We start from the raw sequence: 20972 nt of genomic DNA on the forward strand, positions 1-20972 counted from the left end.
CAATGCCCTACTTTATTTAAAACGTGAAAAACAGAAAAAGAACTTATTCAATGTAGTCACAAAGGGAAAATGGGCAAAGAAATCAGATGACCTCCCTCTTTATACCCATCTTCTAGGTTCTAATGCAAGAGTAGGTTTAAACAGAGAGCAAAAAAACAATGCCTGAGTAAATAGTCCAGAGAGGTGTGGTCCACTGTCCACCACTGACACACCTCCAAGTCTCTCCTTGGAAGTCATAGGAAAACTTAAATCTATGCGTGGGTTAGATAGAAAATATATGCACATGGAGAACTCTCTCTACTAATGCTAGAAAATCTGCACAGCCCTCACAGCTAGGTTTTGATGTCTGTCATTCATGACATGTTTCTCAAGTCCCAGTTACCAGTGAAGGCCACTTTGGGGCTATGAAAGATCAACACACAACAAGATTTTCATGTACTACTAATGTCAAGATACAGGTAACAATAATACTATCCAAACTACAGAAGTAAACTCATATCCCTCTACCCCACAGCACGCTATTTCTTTATCATGAAGATTTCAGCTTCGTTTAAATATTTTCTTACCTATCAAAAATTCACCAAGATATCACCCACAGCCTTGCTCCTTATGCAGTCTGTGCACACAGTATTTTCTTTCTGGTGGGATTTCTGTCCTTATGACAGACTACTTCAAATTTCAGACAGAGATTTGAAGTCTCTAAACCACTTTCACCTCATCTAATTACAGAGAATCAAAGGAAATGGTGTAGTTCTCTGGAAAGTCTGCTCAGTTTCCCTGGTCACTGTTTTTCCTTGATGTATAATTAGCTTATCTCCAAATACAGTGACTGATAGTCATGAAATCAAAATTTAACTGGGTCCAGTCTCATTTTAAACATGAAAGAGTCAGTTTCATACATTTTTTCCAACAGGCTTCGTACAAAATGACAAGTCTGAAGAATTATCACAGTATAAGGTATAAAGCTGAGGTGTGTGCTTTGCTTCCACTGCATGTTCTTGTCAGAACTTGTATAAATGGGTCTAGAGAGGACAGAACAATGTGGCTTCAGTGACTAGTGCTGTACAAACGGCAGTTGGGCTAGGCAGTGGTGACACACGCCTTTAATCCCAGCACTTGGGAGGCAGAGGCAAGTGGATTTCTGAGTTCGAGGCCAGCCTGGTCTACAGAGTGAGTTCTACGACAGCCAGGGCTACACAGAGAAACCTTGTCTCAAAAATGAAAAACAAAAAAACAAATGGTAGTTGGCCAGATCCATGTGTACACAGGGAAAGAAACATCAGCACTCAGAAATTGGCAAAAGAAAGAAAGAATGAATGAACATACAAAAGAAAGAAAGAAAGAAGGAAGAAGGAAAGAAGCAAGGAAAGAAGGAAAGAAAGGAAAGCATTTCAGCAGGCCAAAGATTACCCAGAGTCCTCTGAAAGAGTGGGTTTTGGAAGATAATTACTGCATAATTCATTCCTCTTTCCTCAACAATTTGTGGTTATGAAAGTGTTATCCACTGTCACCAGCAAATGTGCTCACAGTTAAGTAGTCTCTCTTTAAAGCAGGGGAATTATCCAAACATTGAGAACAATGACAACAGAACATTCCAACCTAAGAAGGAAATGGGGGAAGGGTTGGAGGGGATAATGAAGACAATTATACAAATACTGATCAATAGTCAGAAGGTTGAGACCTCTTACAGGCAACCATCATAACAGAAAAACCATGGATGTTAGAACATAATTTACTTCAGCTCTTCCATCCTATACTGAAGTATAGTGCCCAATGTATAACTTGATAACTAAATAGAATAACCCAACCACAAGGAGGGAATGAGGGGAAGTTATAGATATGCAGTACTTAACAATACAAAAGAAGACAAAGTAAGAAATAGCTAAAGCATCCTGCCTCTTTCTACATCTTTAGGCTTGCTGGATGAACAGAAGGATAGTGGGAACATTCATCCATATTTTAGCTCAAACTCGAAGGGTAATGGTTCAACCTTACTCAACAAGCCTGTATACCTGGATGACTGATGCCTTGATGAAGCATTATGTGCCTCTGCTGATGTTTTCTTGCCCACAGATTTGTTGTCTGCCCCTAGAGACGTTTTTAAAAGTTTTGACCTTTCTCATATTAGCTAATGGTTTGTTATTCCTGCAGACCACACAGATGTCAATCTTTGTCTCTGCATTGATTTTTCTAGCCTCTTTCTCTTGATACCTCCTTGCATTTATTTGGATGATGGTCTTGTACACTGTTCTGAGCAAGCACTACTTGCCAAGACTGCATTACCTGTTCTTGGAGTTAACGTCACTTCTCCGTACTTTCTCCTGAATTTTCTTTCCTAGGCTTTCCAGGTCACGTCATTCTCCTCTGCCCATTTAGGGTTTCTCCTTCTGCCTCTAGAAATACAGATTAGACCCAGTCTTACAAAGGCAACCACCATTCAGTCTTCCAAAGTGAAAGCATAGACGGAAACATGTATTCTGTAGAGATGGGCAGGATTAAGGTTTCCACCTCCCTGTCTCCATTTTCCTTTTGTCTTGCTTAATGGCCTCTTTTTGAAAAAATTAAGCTGAAAGCAACTTTCAGGAGAGCTGAGACCTCCAAAGTGACCTAAGAGTCTTTACAGAGGTACAAAGCAAAATATCTTCTACTTAGGACACTTAATGTCCCTAGTTTATGTGATTGCATGTTCGTTAGAATTGGGAGCACTTGGGGAGAAAAATCCATTGTCCTGTACACTAAGAAGATTAAGTTTTCTGCTGGGAAGAGATCTGGGGCTACTTATCCATCTTGCTGTCCGCTAATGTTGAAGAGGCAGTGAGCTAGTTGTACAGCATCCTTTCTGCTTTGCCCTTCACAGCTCTGATGCAAATCAGAAAGTCCGGCAGCTTCATGGACCCTGCCCCCTATTCCCAGCCAAGGCCGTTTGGTCTTTGCTGTTGTGGACACAGAAGTAAACTGCATCTATTTTCTTTAACTGACAGATGCACACTCATGTTCCTTAAGCTGTGACGTATTTCAGAGTAAAAATAAGCAAAATCTCTCATTTATGGTGATATTTGAAATTCATTCTGAAAGTAGAGCTTGCTTGATCTGCTTTAAAAATTAAGTTTAAAAACAAAGGAAAAGAAAAATGAAGGCACCTTACTTTACTGTTTTAATTACAACTTGCCCCAGGAAGAAAAATCAGGTCAAATCTGGGTTGCAGTTCATAGGTACTTAGCAAAATGCTAGCGCTCTCTCTCTCTCTCTCTCTCTCTCTCTCTGTGTGTATGTGTGTGTGTGTGCGTATGTGTGTATGCATGAGGGTGTGTATATATATGTGTGTGTATGTGCGTATGTGTGTACTATGTATGTCTATATGTATGTTTTATGTAGTAACATCATTAGATTTCTTGAGCAAACGACTGTCATTTTTAATTTGGGATCCATGTTGATTTAATTGTGGTTACCTAAAATTTACTTCCCATTTTCCTCGTCATGAAGAATTTCTTCAGTTGGTAAACTTCCAGCTAAAGTAAGTTTCTATAAAGAACATGATCAAACAGTGAGGAAGCAAGTGCTTTTCAGCACTGCGAGCTGTGTAGCCAGGTTAGGTCACTGCCTTGTTTTGAGCTGCTGTAAGAAAAATGCCATAGACTGAAGGGAACACACAGCAAATGTTTGTTTCTCACATATCTACAACTGGGGGTTGAAAAGTGAAGGCACAGGGTGGGGGGTACCCAGGGAGCCTCCACCTACTCAGAGAAAAGAAGGGAAGGGAGAGATGGGGGACGGACTATGGAAGAGGGGCGACCAGGAGGGGCACAGTGAGTGGAATGTAAAGTAAATAAGTAAAAAAAAGTATATATGTATATATGTATATATATATATTATATATGTGATATACATGAATATCTTTTATTTTTCTTGTCATTGTTTTAATTTTTATTTATTCTTTTATACATGATTACACTGTATCTAAATGATGTCCACATTCTCCCAACTTCTCTCAGATTCTCCCATATCACTCTCCCTCTCTTCCCCTTCCTCCTTCTCTCCCACCCCCCTCACTGGACTGAGTTAGGATATCACATGCCACCTATTACAGTATGGAAAACACAGATCAAACTGCCTTCTAAATACTTAGGCCCACACCTACAGATGTGTACAACTCTCTTCCCTCATCAGAGATTCTTATTTATACAGCAGATTCCAGTTAAATACATACTCACATCTAGTCAAAGTGCAGTGACTGTGAGTATTCAGGCAGAAATTGAACATCTATATCACACTGCACTACCCCTTCCAGGGCTCATTGTAGAACCAGAGACAGAAAGACAGTAAGAACCAGGGAAGCTAGCAATGAATGCTGTTTTCTTGACACAGCAGTGCTGTTGTATTCATGAAGGAAGTCACAGCAGCTGCATAAGATCAAGCAATCATGGAGACTGAGGGAGGTCACAAGGTTCCAGCCCTAGCTGAGGTGCATAGGCAGCTGAGGGCCACGGAAAAAGGAGAGTCAGTTTTCTTCAGTGTTTTCATGACTTAAATGTGAAATGCCCTGACGGGCTCATGTGATAGAGTACTTACTTGGTCAGTAACTGGCACTATTTGAGCCGTTGTGAAGACTTTAGGAAGTGAAAGCAGGACCTCCTAGTTTTCTTGGGGAAGGACTTTGAAAGTCATACCTAGTCCCAGCTCTCTCTCTCTCTCTCTCTCTCTCTCTCTCTCTCTCTCTCTCTCTCATTCTCTCTCTCCTGACTGCTGTGATCATTATTGATCTGCCATACCCCCCAGCAGTAATGGACTGAGTCCTCTGAAAACGTGTAGAAAAGCAATCCTCCTCACATTGTTTCTGCAGGGTGTTTAATTAGACCAATGAGGCCCAGAGCTAATATTGGCCTTCTTTTTATTTCTCACATGGCAGAGACAGCAAGAGAAGTCTTGAGTGTTTTCCATTTTTATAAAGGTGCAGCATCGATCGTGGGGTGTTTGAAACAGTTTCTACCGGACTTTGCTCTTTGTTTTTTGAGACTTTTGCTGTTACAAGCCTCAGAGATATTTAGGAGATCCTAAGAATCATATCCTCCTTAGCAGAGGGGAAGTCCCTGCTGTTACTAGCTCTAAAGGGCAAGGTTGTCATTGGTACAAATCAATGGCTATGCTTGGTCCAAATACTTGAATTTTACAAGCAGGCTAACGAGGCTCATTGGTGGGTTGCTGGTAGGCACTCTCCTGCATCTTCTCCCGTGATGTTCCAACATCAGCAGAATCAAAGGCTCTCCCCAGTGTTTTCCCTCACTTTTTGTAGTTATGACTGACCTTGTAATCCAAAGAAAGAAATCACAGGGAATTGTGGTTGTGGTGACAGCAGAGTGTGTACAGTGGGAGCAGGCCTTGAGCAGTCAGCAGGCAGGGCAGTAAGCTGCTAAAAGCAGAAGAAGCTGAACAGTATGTGAGCATCTCGAGATGCTCTCCACAAGAGAGCTGAAGCCAAAGAAAGACAGAAGTTTGTAATGGAACCAGAGAAAAGAAACTGTAGGTTCTGGTCACCTAATGTTCTAAAATGTTGTCAAGTTTGCAGTGCCAAGAGTCTGGTTCTGGGTGGAGCTATGACTTCAGTTGCTACCTGTGCTTAGGATCCTGATAGCCAAGGCTGGCATGCACAGTAACCCTTGTAGAAATAAGGATTCCAGAAGTCTGCAGAAGGGCTGGCACCCTAGAGGGAGCTCCTTGTTTCTTCTATCTTCCTAACTGCCTAGATGCCATTTCAAGCTCCTGAACAAAAGCTGTTGGGAGACCAGCACTCCTCCTTGTCCCCTCTGCAAGGCTCTGATTTTTTGCTCATGTATCACAAAAGAACATTCAGGCAGTTGGTAGGCGGCACTCTGAGTCTCTCCAGTGTTCTTTGTCATGCTTAGTGAACAGGTACTTTCATGGAGCATAACGTAGTAAACCATTAGTCATGAGTGCAGTCATTAGCAAAATGAGTCAAAGAGGATTTTACAAACTTCTTCTCTTCTAGCACTCAGATATTTAATTCTGTGTGAGTGGATTTTGTCTTAAGTCAATTCCCCCCCTCACACACACAATAATAATATCTCATTCTGCTAAGCGACACACTCATGGATCAACTGTAGCCATATAGTTTCAAAAGCAACATTGTTTGTCATAGTAGAATAGGGATGACATTAAAGTATTCTAAAAATATTCTTTCCTTGAGGGGAAACGTAACCTCAACAGGATAACTTGTAGGATATCACTCAAAAATTTAAATATGATAGCAAATACATTAGTAAGACCAATAGTCTAGAGATGGCATAACCAGGACTAAGTTCTAAGTGTGCAGGTGGACAGTGGCCATAAAACTACAATATTCATTGTCCACCCTAATAGGCTTGTTTGCTGGCTCTACAAACATCTTACTCTCTGTTTTTCCCCCATAAGACAGGCCTTTGAATCTTTGAAGTTGCTCCACTTCCTGTATCTGCAATGCTATACATCCCTCTGAAGAGTCCACAGAGCAGGCTCTGGATATCCATCTTAGTCCAGATTGTTTAAGCCAACTTTGTTTCTTTGTTACATTAATTTCTTTCTTCTGAAAAACAAGAGACTTTTAAAGATTGTGTATGAATTTCTTTTCTGTTTTTAAAAGCAGAATTGTTTCATACACTATATTCAGATCATGGGTTTCCCCAGCCCCATTTCCTCCTAAATAATCCTATCTCTCAAGTCCACACCCTTTCTATCTCGCCTTAGAAAACAAACAAACATCTAGGTAATAATAATCAAGTAAAATAAAACAAAACACAAATAAACTGGAGAACAGGACAAAACAAACAAATAAAAGGAAGAAAAAGAGCCAAGAGAAAGCACAAGAGACACATATAAGATGAAAAGACACACACATTCACACACACAGGAATCCCATAAAAACATAAATATGGAAGATAAAGTACCTGTAAAAATAAAACCTGACAAAAAATTATGAGACAAAATACCTCCAAGATGCTATTGAGTTTATTTTGCATTGGCCATTTACTGTAGGGCACAAGTGCTACTTACCCTTTAAACCTGTTGTAAACCCAATGAGACTCCAACTGGAGAGAAATAATTTTTAATTTGCAAATAGTTATCAATTGGAGATAGCTTCTGGGTTAGGGATGTGTCCATTTCTCCTCTCAGCTCTAGGACCACATCTAGTGCAGACCTGTGCAGACCCTGTGCATGTTGTCTCTGTGAGTTCATACATGCCATGGTCCTGCTGTATCTAGAAGGCCTGTTTTCTTGGTGTCCTCCATCCCCTTTGACTCCTACGTTCTTTCCTGATTATTCTTCCACAGGGTCTCCTGAGCCCCAAGGGAAGGGATTTGATGGAAACATCCCATTTAGGGATGAATATTCCAACATCTCTCTCTCTCTCTCTCTCTCTCTCTCTCTCTCTCTCTCTCTCTCTCTCTCTCTCTCTCTCTCTTTCTCTGCATTGTCCCATAGACCCTCTTTGTGAGTCTCTGTGTTTGCTTCCATCTACTGCAAGAGGAAGTTCTCTGATGATGGCTAAGTAAGATCCTGATCTATAAAAATAGAAGTCATTTTATGGCTACATTCTTTTATCAGAACAATAGTATTTGGTTATCCCTAGGTCCCTGGCCTATCTGGTCTCAGGTACCATGCTATCTGATCAGTGTCACAGATCTCTGTCTCACCCATGGAGTGCACCTTAAATCCCATCAGACATTGTTTGGTTACTCCCACAAGCTTTGTGTCATCATTGTAGAGCAGGTCATCGTTGTAGATCGAAGAGTCTGTAGCTGGATTGGTCTTTACATTGATTTCTGTAGAATTTTTACGAGATAGCTATTACTGAGACCAAAGATTTTAGAATGTTTTCCTGCTCTTTATAACGAAAGTGGGATAGTTTTAGCTTTTTAATTTTACTAGATCTACGACTATAGACCTAAGATCCAAACTGGGGTGGTCTCTACGCCTTTACACATAATTCTTTGTTGATCTGTAACAAATGTTACTCTTGTTCAAAGTGGGAGAGGGGAAGCTAAAGACGTCTTCAAAATTCCTGACAATAATTTTAGCATTTAGCAAATATTAATGCCATTATTTATTTTCTTCCCCTGTATTCCTGTAAATAAGTGGTTCTGTTGGTGTGAACTACTCAACAACATCCAACATCAACATTACTTGATGTACTAAGTGCTTGGATAACAAAACAGTTGGTGGAGTGGCACCTCTGGGGAGTCTTCCCTGGAAGAACCTTGCTAAGTACTTCCAGAGTGCCTCAATTATATCTGACAAGAATAGAGTTACTCATTGCCGACTTCTTAGCACTAAGGGGGAAACACATTATTCTCACTGTATCCTGTAAAACCCAGTAAATATTCAATAATTCTTGTTGAGTGAACGGAGATACTGATAGTTTAAAGAGCTAACCATTGGCTTAGCTACTGTTCGCTCACCGATTTCAGATAACTTCTCAAACAAGATCAGCAAAGAATCAGACATCTTTGTCTATGTACTTTTTCATCTATCATGTACTTACAGAGATTATGTCACTACCTGGCACTTTGCTAGGTTTCAGGGATTAAAAACAAGAGTTTTAAAGTCAGAATTTAATGTGTCAATACTGTTTGCCTCTCAAATAAGGCTGTATCTATTTTTCAATAGAAAAAAAATCTAGTTAAAAATTCACCAAATCTTTGAAAAACTTTGTGAGTCTGCAAACACACACACATCTGTTTAGCCTATGCATGGCATTACTGGAATCCTGACCTAACAGATGTGACACAGAAAGAAGTTCACCATGGGTTGTGTAACACATAGGTCAAGACTTTGCTAATTCTTAAAACTGCAGAGAATTGATAAGAATGGAAAAGATACACAAGCATACACATGCACACACAGAGATTTGGACTGAAACACCTGAGCAGAGTACGAAAAGCCCAGAAGCAAGTGTTCTGGACATCTCTGTGGTTGGTGTGAGTTGCCTGGCATATGTTATTCAGATGTACTTGCCTGCAACCACTTCTATATTCAGTTGATTCTATTTACTGTCATTCCTCACTTGGTTCTTTTCTTAGAATTTTATTCACTAAACATTTAGATAAGATTCCCGATTCTCTCCCTACCTCTCTGCCCACCTTCATCAGGCCTGTGAATCCTGAACCATACAGGTTAGCTTCCCTTCCCTTACCCATCTTTCCTGCTCACTGAATCCTTTGGGCATGCTAACCTGCCCTGAGCAGTCTGCTATCCCTGCTGGACCTACATTGTCCCCCCACCACCTCTCTGCCCATCTTCATCGGACCTGCAGATTCTTAACCGTACAGACCTGCTGATCTAGAACCATACAGTCCCAGGATACCTGTCAGAGGCCTGCCACACCAGAGCCATCAAGGTCAACTCTCCTCCCAATACCTACAACAACAGGAACATCCACAGACCAAAGCCATCCAAATGGCTAAAAGTCCTTAAAAGAACACAAAATCCAGGGCAGTGTGACACCTTCAAATCACAGCTACCTTATACAGCAAGCCTTGGATGTCCTCACACAACAAAAACACAAGAAAATGATGTTAAATACAATCTTATAAAGACAATATAGGCCTTTAAAGAGAAAATGAATAAATCCTTTAAAGAAATACAGGAAAAATCAAAACCCAGATTGGAGTGTGTTGATATCAGATCGCCTCAGCAACTTAACATGACCCCAATGCTTAGTTCCCGACATATTCATAAAGCCTAACTAGCTAAGTCACCTCTTCTCTAGTCTACCTATGTGAGCTAACTTTTCGTTCTGTGTAAACTAGGTAGGCATAATGGACCACCACAAAGGCTTAGGGCACGAGCAGATCTGAGGGAGCGAAGCTGTGTGGCTTTGGGCAATTACCAACTTCTAAAAGACCTTGTTACTTAAAATGTGAGCACTAGAACAGTGGTCTGTGTTACTTTTGAATTTATAAGAGACAAAGGCTGTCCATGTACCACAGAAACACTGAGAAATCTGGCATTAAAATTGCCTTAAAAAAATGAGAATCATTACTACAAGCCATAGTTTTTCATCTGTAAAAAATAATGTAATATGAAGTTTTAAAAGATTTCATTTTAGGGCTTTTATTAGAATTTAATGGGTGAAATGATTATAAGGGGCTTAACATAACCCAGAAAAGAAACAGCCAAAATTAATAATTAGTAATAATTTTCAAAAACGCCTTTTAAGTTTTTCCCAATGTAATACATATTACTTCCTATTTTAAGAAAAATATATGTTAGAAAGCTTGACAAATTCTTGTGATCTCCATTCTAGTAAATGAGGACACCAGGGCAGCAGTCCCAACTACACAGTTTCATGCTTATACAGTAACTAATGGACAAGACAATACTGCCCTCTGGTCTATGATTGGTAGGAAATCCTTCATAATTGGAGGGCCTCAAAAGACCAAGCCTGGCTACTGAGTGTTCATAACGCTGCAGTCTAGATTTGTTTAAGTAAACCTAAACCTTGTGTTCAATATGTTTTTCTCACTCTTCTGCTTCTAGCTATGATACTATCTTGTGTTTTGAGATCAAAGAAGAAATATCTCTCTTCAGGCAATGAGGATTAGTTCTGCTACCTTAAGTTTAAACCAACCTCTTGTGGCCTGTTAGAGGAGTACATCACCCCTCTGGCAAAGTCCCGACTCTGGCTATGTAATTCTTAGAAGCTTTATTCTCACCTAGACACCCGGAACCTCTACCTTTGCCCAGTGAGAATATGGATTTGTTTCATTTTGCTACATTCCATGCACAGCTTTTAGAGGATGAGGCACAAGACTCACCTATGTAATCATTTATATCTACCAGATCAGCTCAGTTCCTCTAGGGTGGTGTTAGCTGTCCTGAGCTTATCATGCAATGCACTGAGGGTTCATGAGAAGGAAATGCAGACGCTCCTCTCATTGCTGATATGAACACTGTTATATGTGTTACACTACATAGTTTCTTAGTGTTAGCAAGCCTAACAAGTCTTCAAATCCGGAAACTTTCTTCTGTCTTACATAGTTGCCACTTTTGCAAGCAAAGATCTGTTTCCACACAAACCTCAGTGTTTCCTGGCTCCACATTTTCCTGTGGCATATCTTTTGCCTAAGTTACATCACTGACATGCCCAAATGTTACTTATTTATTGAGTAACGAAAACAAAAACTGAAATGCCTTGTCCTTGTTCTTTTTGGAAGTAATATTTCTGTTTTGATCTTAACTTTCGGATGTGGACTCCATAGAGTCCTAATAGAGAGAATTAAATAAATTATAAAGGGCTTATGTCTTACAAATCAAACTCAACGCTTTCCTTCAAAGCATTTTGAAGTGCTGAGCATGGCTGAACGTCTCCAGAATCCTAACACTCAGGAGACAGAGGCAGGAGGATCTTCAATCAAGGCCAGCTTGGTCTTGAGAGTTTGACCCCGAGACCCTTGTCTTAACATAACTGAAGAATTTAAAGGGGGGGAAAGGCTACTAAAGAACAGGGGACAATTCTTCTAGTCCATGCCTACAACCCTCTCCCATAAAACTTGCCCAACGGCAGTGAACATCACTAACTAAACTATTCAAACACAGAGAGACTACAAATTGGTAGATGAAAAACTGGAAGAAGATGGCTTGCTAAACAGGGAGTGAGCCTCAATGTTTTCAAGGAGTAAAACATGAACTGAGTACTTTGTTACGCTTAAAAAACTGAAGCTCTTGAGAGTAAAGGATCAAAACAGGTAAGAATGAATAGATGCTAAAATAATAAGAACAATAGTTAATAAACTAGAAGAGATGTATTCATTTATAACTAGAACAAAATATAGAGATTTTTCTAAATCCCCATTTAAATATTATCCTAAACTTTGTTACTTTGCATATAATCACAGTTTATCCCAATTATCATACATGTTTCACTTAGTGTTACTCTATGTTTCTTTCTATTTGTGGCTATTGACACTGCAATTAACACATTTTATGGCCATATAAATTTCATTGTGTTGAGATACCAGACATCTCCTACTCTTTCATTGTTTAGTTTAAACTAATAAATGACTTCCTGCTTCTAGTATTTTTGATGTAGTATTGTCTAGTGAGCATATTTTCAAGAGTGAGTTTATTATTTAAAAACCTAACAAAATTAAAATTTACCCTGTACTGGCTGTTTTTCAAAAGTGTTTTTAAAGGGGTATTACTATTTTCCTTATTAACTGAAAAATGGATATTTTTGGTAATATAAATAGGAAAATGATACTTAATTCATATATTAATCTGTATTTTATTGGTTTGGCAATACTCATTCCTTGGCTTTTGTAATGATATTATTTATTTATGTAATTTGTCTACATGCATTTCTTAATATATATATATATATTGACTTCTCTAACATCTTTTAAAAATTAATCTTATTTTTCCCTTAAAAACAACCATCAAACTTGAGTTAAAAACAATGACACTGGATGGGAAATGATCACAACCAGAGTTATGGTTCTCTCTGTTCTTCCCTTCCATTGGTCTTTCCTCCATCTGTCAAAGTGTCCCTAGGTGGTGTGCAATCTTCTCTTTTCTTCTGGGCTTCATTACGTAAGTTTATCTTCATATGACTTAGGTAATGTTCCCTAAATTGAAGTACCATCACTGTAATATAAGAAACCTCAAAATGGAATATGGACAAACACTTCAGGAAATCTATAACATAACTATTTTAATATCTATTAATAATCCATTTTTGCATTTGTATCAAACTTCACTGACTTTCCACTTATATCAGGAATATAGATAGATGTGTGTCATTTAAACAGATTTAGAAAACAACATTGCTAGGTAATTTCAACATTGTGGGAATACCTTAAAGTGCACAGAAATATATTTAAACAGTATAGGTCAGTCTGTGACATGTCTCTTGACCCAACCCAAAGAGCACAAAAGCCTGTGATAAATGAGGCTATTATCAGTACAGCACTGGAGAGTTTTACACTAAGACTTTTAATAAGTAGATGGGAAAAAAGTCTAATCACAAGCAATATGATAGTTAATATCATACCAGGTCTACCACAGGCACATGAGTAATGTGCTGCGGTGTCACAATGGAAGAGAAATCAAGCAATGTGACATTTTAAGTTCCATTATACTCTGATGGCTTACAGTCCCTTATTGATCAAAATGTCTTTATTAAATAGAAATGTGTACCATATTTAAACACTGAACTCCCCCCTCCCAAATAAGTGTAAGGTCCAGGTAGAACCAGAGAAGCTGTCAATTACTGAAGTCCCCCATGTCCTGTTTCTTGACCATTGTTAGTGCCAGGTTTCTACATTAGGCTCTCATTCAGTGACTTAGGTCTCACCATATTTAACCTAGCACTGAGAAAGGCAGACAGAGAGGTCAAGAAAGAGCTGACGAATGAACTATGTGAAGGCTGTGATCCGGTATTTACATGTGCTGAGTTTGGAGTGATGTTGAGCTAGACATTGGCCACGTCAAGAAAGAGATCCTTGTGCAGAATAGATGTTCTTTACAGAGAGGTACGGTGGTGAGATCTTCGCATGCTTTCATATGCTACTGGAGGCTAGTACAGAATTAGGAGAGAGAGAAACAAGCCTGACATCAGGCCGTAAAGGAGCTTTTGTATTACATGGCTGTGAAGGAAACAATGAAAACTCCAAGTTGATAGTAACAAAGTTGCCAGAGATTCAGAGTAAACAGCCAAGCAAAACAGGGCAGTACTGCGAAACTAGTGCCAAGAATAAAAACTCTTCCGAAAAATCAAGCTGGCTAAGGCCAGGAAAGCCTAAAGTGAAACATGCCCATTGCATTTATCAACAATGAGCTAAGTGATCATCCCCACAGGATTGTTCCTCAGAGGTTCAAGAGCTTGGACAGAGCAGGCTGATGACAGAGTGAGAGGTAAGGAAATATAAACCACAGAATAGACTGTGGTTGCTCCTGGGGAGGGGTGATGTGGGTATCACATTTAAGGCTTTGAGAGAATTGGTTTGGAGTTTTACTTTAAGTAGGAGTGAATGAGCCCATCTGAAAGCTAGGGTGAATAATTCATTTGGCAGCAGCAGTAGGAACAGAGGGTAAAGGGGAGAGGCTAGAAGAAAGGCTGGAAGCCCTGGAGATAGGCTTCCAATACATGGTGAGGCAAAAAAGTTAAAGTGTCCAGTGGGGTACATAAGAAGTGCACAGCCAGAGATGGTTCCATCATGGGCCTGTCTGCTTCACAGACATGCTCTATGGTTTCCTGGAGGTTTCAGGGGTATATCTTATACTGCATTGCTTTATGAAATACACAAGTGGACTCACTGGGGATCTGGTTATTACAGCCAGTTTACAGTTTTTACAGTTTGAAATGAAATTCCTGGAAGCTAGCTAGATGTTACTCAGTCTTATCAAAACCTGGCTGTAGGTGTGTCATTTCACTTTTAGGGACCTTTAGTTTTCGGTGGGACAGGGATTTGTGTGGAGTGGCCCGCCTTTTCCTCTAGTTCATCAGCTTTTACATCTCAACATTCTTAGACTGACAGATCACCTCTCCCAGTTCCATTCCTCTTCACTGTTAACTCGCCAAAGACCTGCCTCCTCTCAGCCCTTCAGTTCCTCCAATGGCTTTTAAATTCTCTCAGACCCTGATCTTGAACTTGTAAAGTCTTAAAAGACTTATTCCTACCTGGACTCTCAATTTATTCACAATTGAGATGGAGGGAGAAAGAGAGAGAGAGAGAGAGGGAGGGAGGGAGGGAGGGAGGGAGGGAGGGAGAGAGAGAGAGAGAGAGAGAGAGAGAGAGACACTCTCTGTCCAAGAATTCCTTTACAGGCAGCCTCTAGTGTGATTTAAATGGCACCCTGTGTTCTTGCACAAAAGCCTTGGTGTGGGTGGATGGAGAATTCCTCTGGCTTCTTCTGGCTGTTAGTGTCTTACCCTGATGCAGACTATCCCTGCTACTCTTTTAAAGAGTCTTTAACTTTTTCATTCAGCCTGTGAATCTCTGAGTTAATAATCCTATTTTAAGCGTGACTTCTCTTAGCCATTTCCAACGCAGAAGTTGTGTTAGAGTCGCTGCAGGACTCTCCTTTTCTCTTTCCACTGGTGGCTATGAGAATTCACCCTTCCAGAATCTCAAAGAGGTCTTCTTCCAAGCTAAGAGGCCATTGCAAGGACCAGTAGAGCAGCTTAGGTGAGAGATGGATTAATTTGTAATCTAAGATGAAATTCCCACTGTTATGAGAACTTACAAAAATTAACGAACACTTAATATGTAACCCACGACCATTCTGGCATAGTTAAATGTGGCTACCCATTTAGTTCTTAAAGAGCCTACTAAGATAATAACCATTTCTCTTTTGCAGCAGAAGGAAACAGACACCTAGAGGTTTAAAAGATTGCCCAGGATTTTGAGCTGAGCCATCCCAGGAGGTGGTAATCAGAGCGGCTCCCCTTTTTGCAGCACAGAGATTCTGAATTCACAAGCTACCCAGATGCCTCTAAGCAGGCTGGGAGTAGCTGCGTTGTGACTAACCAGCAGCTGGCCGGTGCAGCACTGAGAGGGAAGCCCTGAGCAAGAGTGGAGAGTGCAGAGCCGCCGCGCCAGCCCGGCTGCCAGGGAAGTGGCTAGCTTGTCGTACCTAGGTCACTTGGTAGAGCAGAGCCGGCGACCCAGACAAAACCTGTTGCTCAGGCTCCGCTTGGCTTCTGCTTTCAACAGGGCTGGGACTCAGCCCTTGCCCGGGAGCAGGTGAGGGCACGGGGGAGACTGCCTGGGCTCTTGGCATGGGTGGGATTCCCCTTCCTAGGGTCACTGCTAGCCTCGGTGACACAGGTAGCTTGGATTCTTCGTTTTATCCTTGGCCTTTCCCAAGAGGCTTTAGGCTCCCTGAGCTCTCTGGATAATGTCCCAGGAGCTTCAGTCTGGTTCCAGACCAAAGTTTACCCTGGGGGCTTCCTTGCGCTGCTCCACCCCAGCCCTGGGTGTCTGTGTTCTTCAGAAAGAAGGAATCTGGCAAGGATGGAGGTGCTTTCTCACCCTCGAAGTCCCCCAGCCCTCTCCTGGTGAACACTGGTAAACTTGTTGAATCTCCTTAGGAAGGTAAGTGGATCTCCTTGGAGACAAAATATCCTACAGGGGTGGTTTGCTTCACCAGGATGATGCTTAGCAGTGGCCTTTATGGACCAGGCTTGGTCTTGTGTGGCTGGGTTTGCCAGGGAGACTATAGTGTGCGCAGGACAACACCCAGGGCTAAGTGAAGACATTGAAAGATGGAATATCTTTTGTGCCAGAGCAGCAAGCAGTGCCAATGCAGTCCTGGGACCTTGAGGTAGTGAAGTAGAGGAAAATGCTCTCCTGTAATTAGAACCAAACTAGGCAAAAAATACATTTACTTCTCGTTTTTCTCCAGTCAGGATGGCAGGATATTTCACGCATTCATTTTAAACAATATTAAATATAACATGAGCAACGAAATGGTTTCTTTTAAATCAAGATATTCAGATTTCTTTGAGTTAAGTATCTAAATTCTCTTTCCAGCATATATCTAAGTCCTTTTCAACTGATAAGAAGGAAAAAGGATGAATAAATCAATGTGCTATAAGCTTTGAAGGATATATTTTTGTTTCTTGCTGGAATCTCAATTGAAAATAAGTTGAGTAAAACTAGTAACATCATGAGTTACAGCTGAATCTGCAACGTGTCCGTGAAATGCTCAAAGATAAGATTTATCAACAGCGCAGTTCAGCGGCCACAGCATGCAAGCTTCAGGTTTTCCTCGTCGGCATCACTGCTCCCTCCGTTACCTTTAAAGGCGCATGTTAATATTAAAACTTAGATATTATTAACCTGAAATGTGTAGAGTATACAGATACAAATTCACCAGATACGAATGAATTCACTCTAAACCAGGAAGGGGCTTGTGTCTGGAAAGCTTACTGCCTTTGCTGCAGTTGTTACTGAACTTGGGATTCCAGGGTGGGCTTGGGGAGGCAGGATTGCAAATGCCTCTGCATCACATTAAGAGTTTCCAGCTGTATTTCAGACTCAAAGAATTTAGTTCCTATAAGCCTTGTAAACCAGCAATTACTTATTTTGTAGCATGCTCCTTTAATGAGAGGTGGAATTGATTTTGGATGAACACTGTTATGAGTGTTTGAGTACATCAAATAGGATTTTACGTTCTTTACTCTTGTATATAGTGTTAGTGATCTTGACAAATTGTCCTCTGGATAATTTCATGCTTAATATTAATTTGATGATAACAGTTGGTTTTTTTTTCCTGTTTTGTGTTTGCTTTTTAAACTCTAGCATTGTGGGATAAAAAAAAAATTACTCTTGAGAGAATTATTTTTTCCAGCTGTCCTGAAACTGAATATTCAGAACCCAAGAAACCCCTTGACCCTTGCCATAGGTTGCAGGGATCACCACAGAAGATAGATTTTTACATCCTTCATGTGGCTTGTAGAATCTGAAGCACACACACTTCCAAACATAGAGACAAGCTCTCTCACTTCAGTCTCACACACTGCCCCTCCCCCAAACCCCTCAGCCATTAGCTTTCTGCCCCAAGCAAGTAACTTGCTGTCTCTAATGCTGTTTAAACACACAAAGAGGTTAGAATCAGACAGCTACAACCCTTTTAGGCTTTAGAAATCCTTGGTTTTCCATGGGAGAAAGGCAAAGAATATGGAATGAGAAGGCTCGCCTGACCTTGCCTTGCCACAGAAGAGTCAATGCCCTTAGGTGAGGTCCTGAAATTCATTAGTTTCTTTATAGAATGGTCTGCTGGGAAAAGCTAATGGGGTGATCTATCTAGCTATGCTGGATGCAGCCTCTGGTACAAGTCAGATGCACTGTGGTCTTCTCCTGAGAGCCAGTCTCTGACAGCAGAGGAGATCTCAGCCTCTGGCAAAATGGAGAGGTGTTCCTACAAGTACTAGGGGCTCATAACCTGGACAGTCACCAGCTACTACAGTGTGCACTGGGTCCCAGAAAGGAGGAAGCCAGAGCCTCTTTGTGTGGAGTGTGTATTTATTACCGCCTTATCCAGGAGTTCTTACCCCACCTCCCGCAAATAAAAAAGTCACAGTGGGTCTGGAAAGCACAAATATTAAATGAACTTCACTGACTGTACACAAAACTGAGAAAACACGCCTTAAGTCAGTTTCTCATATCAAGTTCAGGCTTCTTTCCCTCTAAGCAAACCAGATAGGATCAATAATAGCCATTAGGAATGACAACACAGTCAAACCACATAAACCCACAACAGAAAAAAAGACTGTGCCAGCAGTCTTTAAAAAAAAAAAAAAAAACAAAGCAAACAAAAAAACCCCCAAAAAACAAAACAAAAAACTCCCCAAACCCCAAAACTTTCTTTAAGTATTTGTTGCTACATAAAATTTTAATTTCTAAATATTATCAAGGCACTTCCTCATTTATTTTCCCCTTGGGCTATAGAAGGGGCCTCTTGTGAGCACCTTCTTTATGTCTGGGCTGCTCCCCAGTATCTCTGGACTAAAAGTACTTTCCATCTGAATGAATGCTCCTTTCTGTCATCTCTCACTCAAATCTTGGTTGCTCTGTTTTTAGATCTCCAGAGGATTAACCAAAGGGGCCCACATGTTTACAGCTGTTAGTAATCTTGCAAGGGTCAGAAAACACTAGCAATTGCCGAAACTCAAATGAGGTAGTCCTAGTCAACTACAGGGAATAACTCCCTGTCAATAATCCCCTTTCAGCTTCATGATTTTCTGGATTGTAAACAAACACAAGTCTTCTTAATTTGTTGGACTAAGATTTCAAAGATTGCCCAAAGTAAACACATTTCCTAGTATAGGGACCAGGATTAATGAAGTCCTGTACTCTTCCAGTCACCTTTAAATGCTTACAGCAGCTTAGGGTGTATAATTCAAGTCCTGATTTCTGTATGTATCTGGCAGACATTTCCAAGTGAAAATTATATGGCTAAGAAGAAATTAAGTTGTCCCAATCATGTTCTTGTTAACAAAAGAGACCTTTGTGCAGCCTTTGCCAACACTAGGCTCACACTAGGATAGAGTGGGCTGAAAGCTGGGACTGAGCATATATGTACGTCCATAATTTTCCAACAGTGAAAAATAACAGTTCCAGTTCACAATGACAATGTGTAGCCATCCACAGAATGCTGGAGTGTCTGGTAGTGATATTTTTCAGAAGTCTTGGGTGTGAATTGGGTACATACACCCGCCCCAACAGACTAAAGCAATTGTCAAGTTCAATCATAATAACTAGGTTATGTTGACTGTAGAAAGTCCTCTGCCAGGTAAGTATGCACTAAACAACTAGGGTAGCTGTAATCAATTAGCTGGTTGATTGACTAGGCTGTAGCCAATGAAGTAATTTTCTCTGTGACTTCCTTTTTCTTACAAATGTCATCTGATGCCTTTGGCTGGAACTGTCTCAAGGACTCTTGTTCTAGGAGGTACCTGACTCGAATTGTTTTGCTTTGCTCAAGTAAACTCTAAAGATTTCATTGGTATACGGAATTTTCCTTCTAACACAGGCAAAGGGATGTTTATTTAGAGGAAAGCTAAAAAAGGATGAACGTTTCTGTAATTTAGCCTTACCAGAAAGCCAGTAAAATCCGATAGTTGCCTATGTTAGAGTCTACCGCTAAGAACCAAAATTCAATGAGGAAAAATTTCAAATTAAGAGTTTGCTCATGATCTTGTGATTCTTGTGTCCTGGGGAGTGGGGAGTAACTCTTAACCTTAACTGATTATTTATATTTTCAGAGACTGCTCTCAATCACCTTGTTAAATATAGACAAGTAAACATATGCCCAAAGCATTCAGAATTTCTCAGAAAATTTCCACTTAAATTTTCCCTTTAAGTAGAGACATTTTTCTAATTAAAATTTTTACTTCATTTAATGCTTCTCTACTTTTTCCTTTCTGTCTTGATTTTGTGTAGTTAGTGCACACTGACACTAGAGTGAATTTGAGCTCTTTCTGGTAAGAACTCTTTGTAAAGAAAGTACATTACCAGTAGTGGACAGCTCCCTCAGCCTTTTCCTTGAGATCTTGCCTCTCACATAAAACAGGAGGTTTTTCTGGAACCTGTCTACCACAGGTCTATAGGGGAATTTTGTCTCTAGGGTGCCTCTTCATTTTATCATGGTCCTCCTTCATGCCTTAAAGCCAATTTCTCTCAAGTGGAAAAGCTTTAAATATTTTCTGACCTACACAGTGGTCCCTGCTTCCTTGAACAGCCACAGCCCTGAGCTTGACCCAAGTACTGAAGGAACTCAGGGGCCTGGGTTCAACCAGGCACCCAAAGTTTGTTTTCCTTGTTTTCCTGTGGAGACTTTAGCAATATTAAAATTGCTTCCAAAGTAATACAAACAAATATGTTTGCCAGAAGACTGTAAAACAACTTATGTCTTATGTTCCTATAACCACCAGTGGTAAAATGTTTTTTTGCAGTTGTTACATTAATTTGAATCACAGATCTTTTCATGTTTGAGCTTACTCTCATGACTTCTTTAACAACTACAGTCTTCATTTCTGATGTTACTTATCTTCTCTGATAAATTTGTGTTCTTTGCATATTGCTTATATTTATTCTGATAATGTAGACACTTATTTGCCATATTTTCCATAACTTATATACGCTCAAACTATTTTCATGATCAATACGCCTAGTTTTAATTTGATTGAGGATTTTAGTGTTGATTAATTTGAGTTTTGTACTTTCATTGGATACGGAGGTTCCTAGATTTTTTGAAAGTCTTCAGACCCTAGAACGGTTAATTCACTCATGTGCTTGTGTGTATACTTATGCATATATATTTATATACCTGCTTACATTTTTAGTTAGAAAGATCTTTATCTAGAAGTGTCTGTGTGAGGATTATTAGCTTCAGATCTGTCTCACAATTTTTAAAATTTACTGGTAAGTTTCAAATAAATATTAAGCTCTTTTATTTTAAAATAAGTTTCATAA

At 40.1% G+C, this 20972-nt stretch overlaps 1 protein-coding gene across 1 annotated transcript in view; it reads left to right on the forward strand.

The window, feature by feature from the left end:
• The first annotated feature begins 15989 nt into the window (after positions 1-15989).
• The window catches only part of Npffr2 (neuropeptide FF receptor 2), a 41842-nt gene continuing 36859 nt past the window's right edge, over positions 15990-20972 (forward strand). The window contains exon 1 of the mRNA XM_028752679.1: positions 15990-16088. The gene's annotated coding sequence lies outside the window, so the exon portion shown is untranslated. The remainder of the gene's footprint in view (positions 16089-20972) is intronic.

The sequence above is a fragment of the Grammomys surdaster genome, unplaced genomic scaffold (assembly GCF_004785775.1).
Source record: "Grammomys surdaster isolate TR1022 unplaced genomic scaffold, NIH_TR_1.0 125928, whole genome shotgun sequence".
NCBI lineage: Eukaryota > Metazoa > Chordata > Mammalia > Rodentia > Muridae > Grammomys > Grammomys surdaster.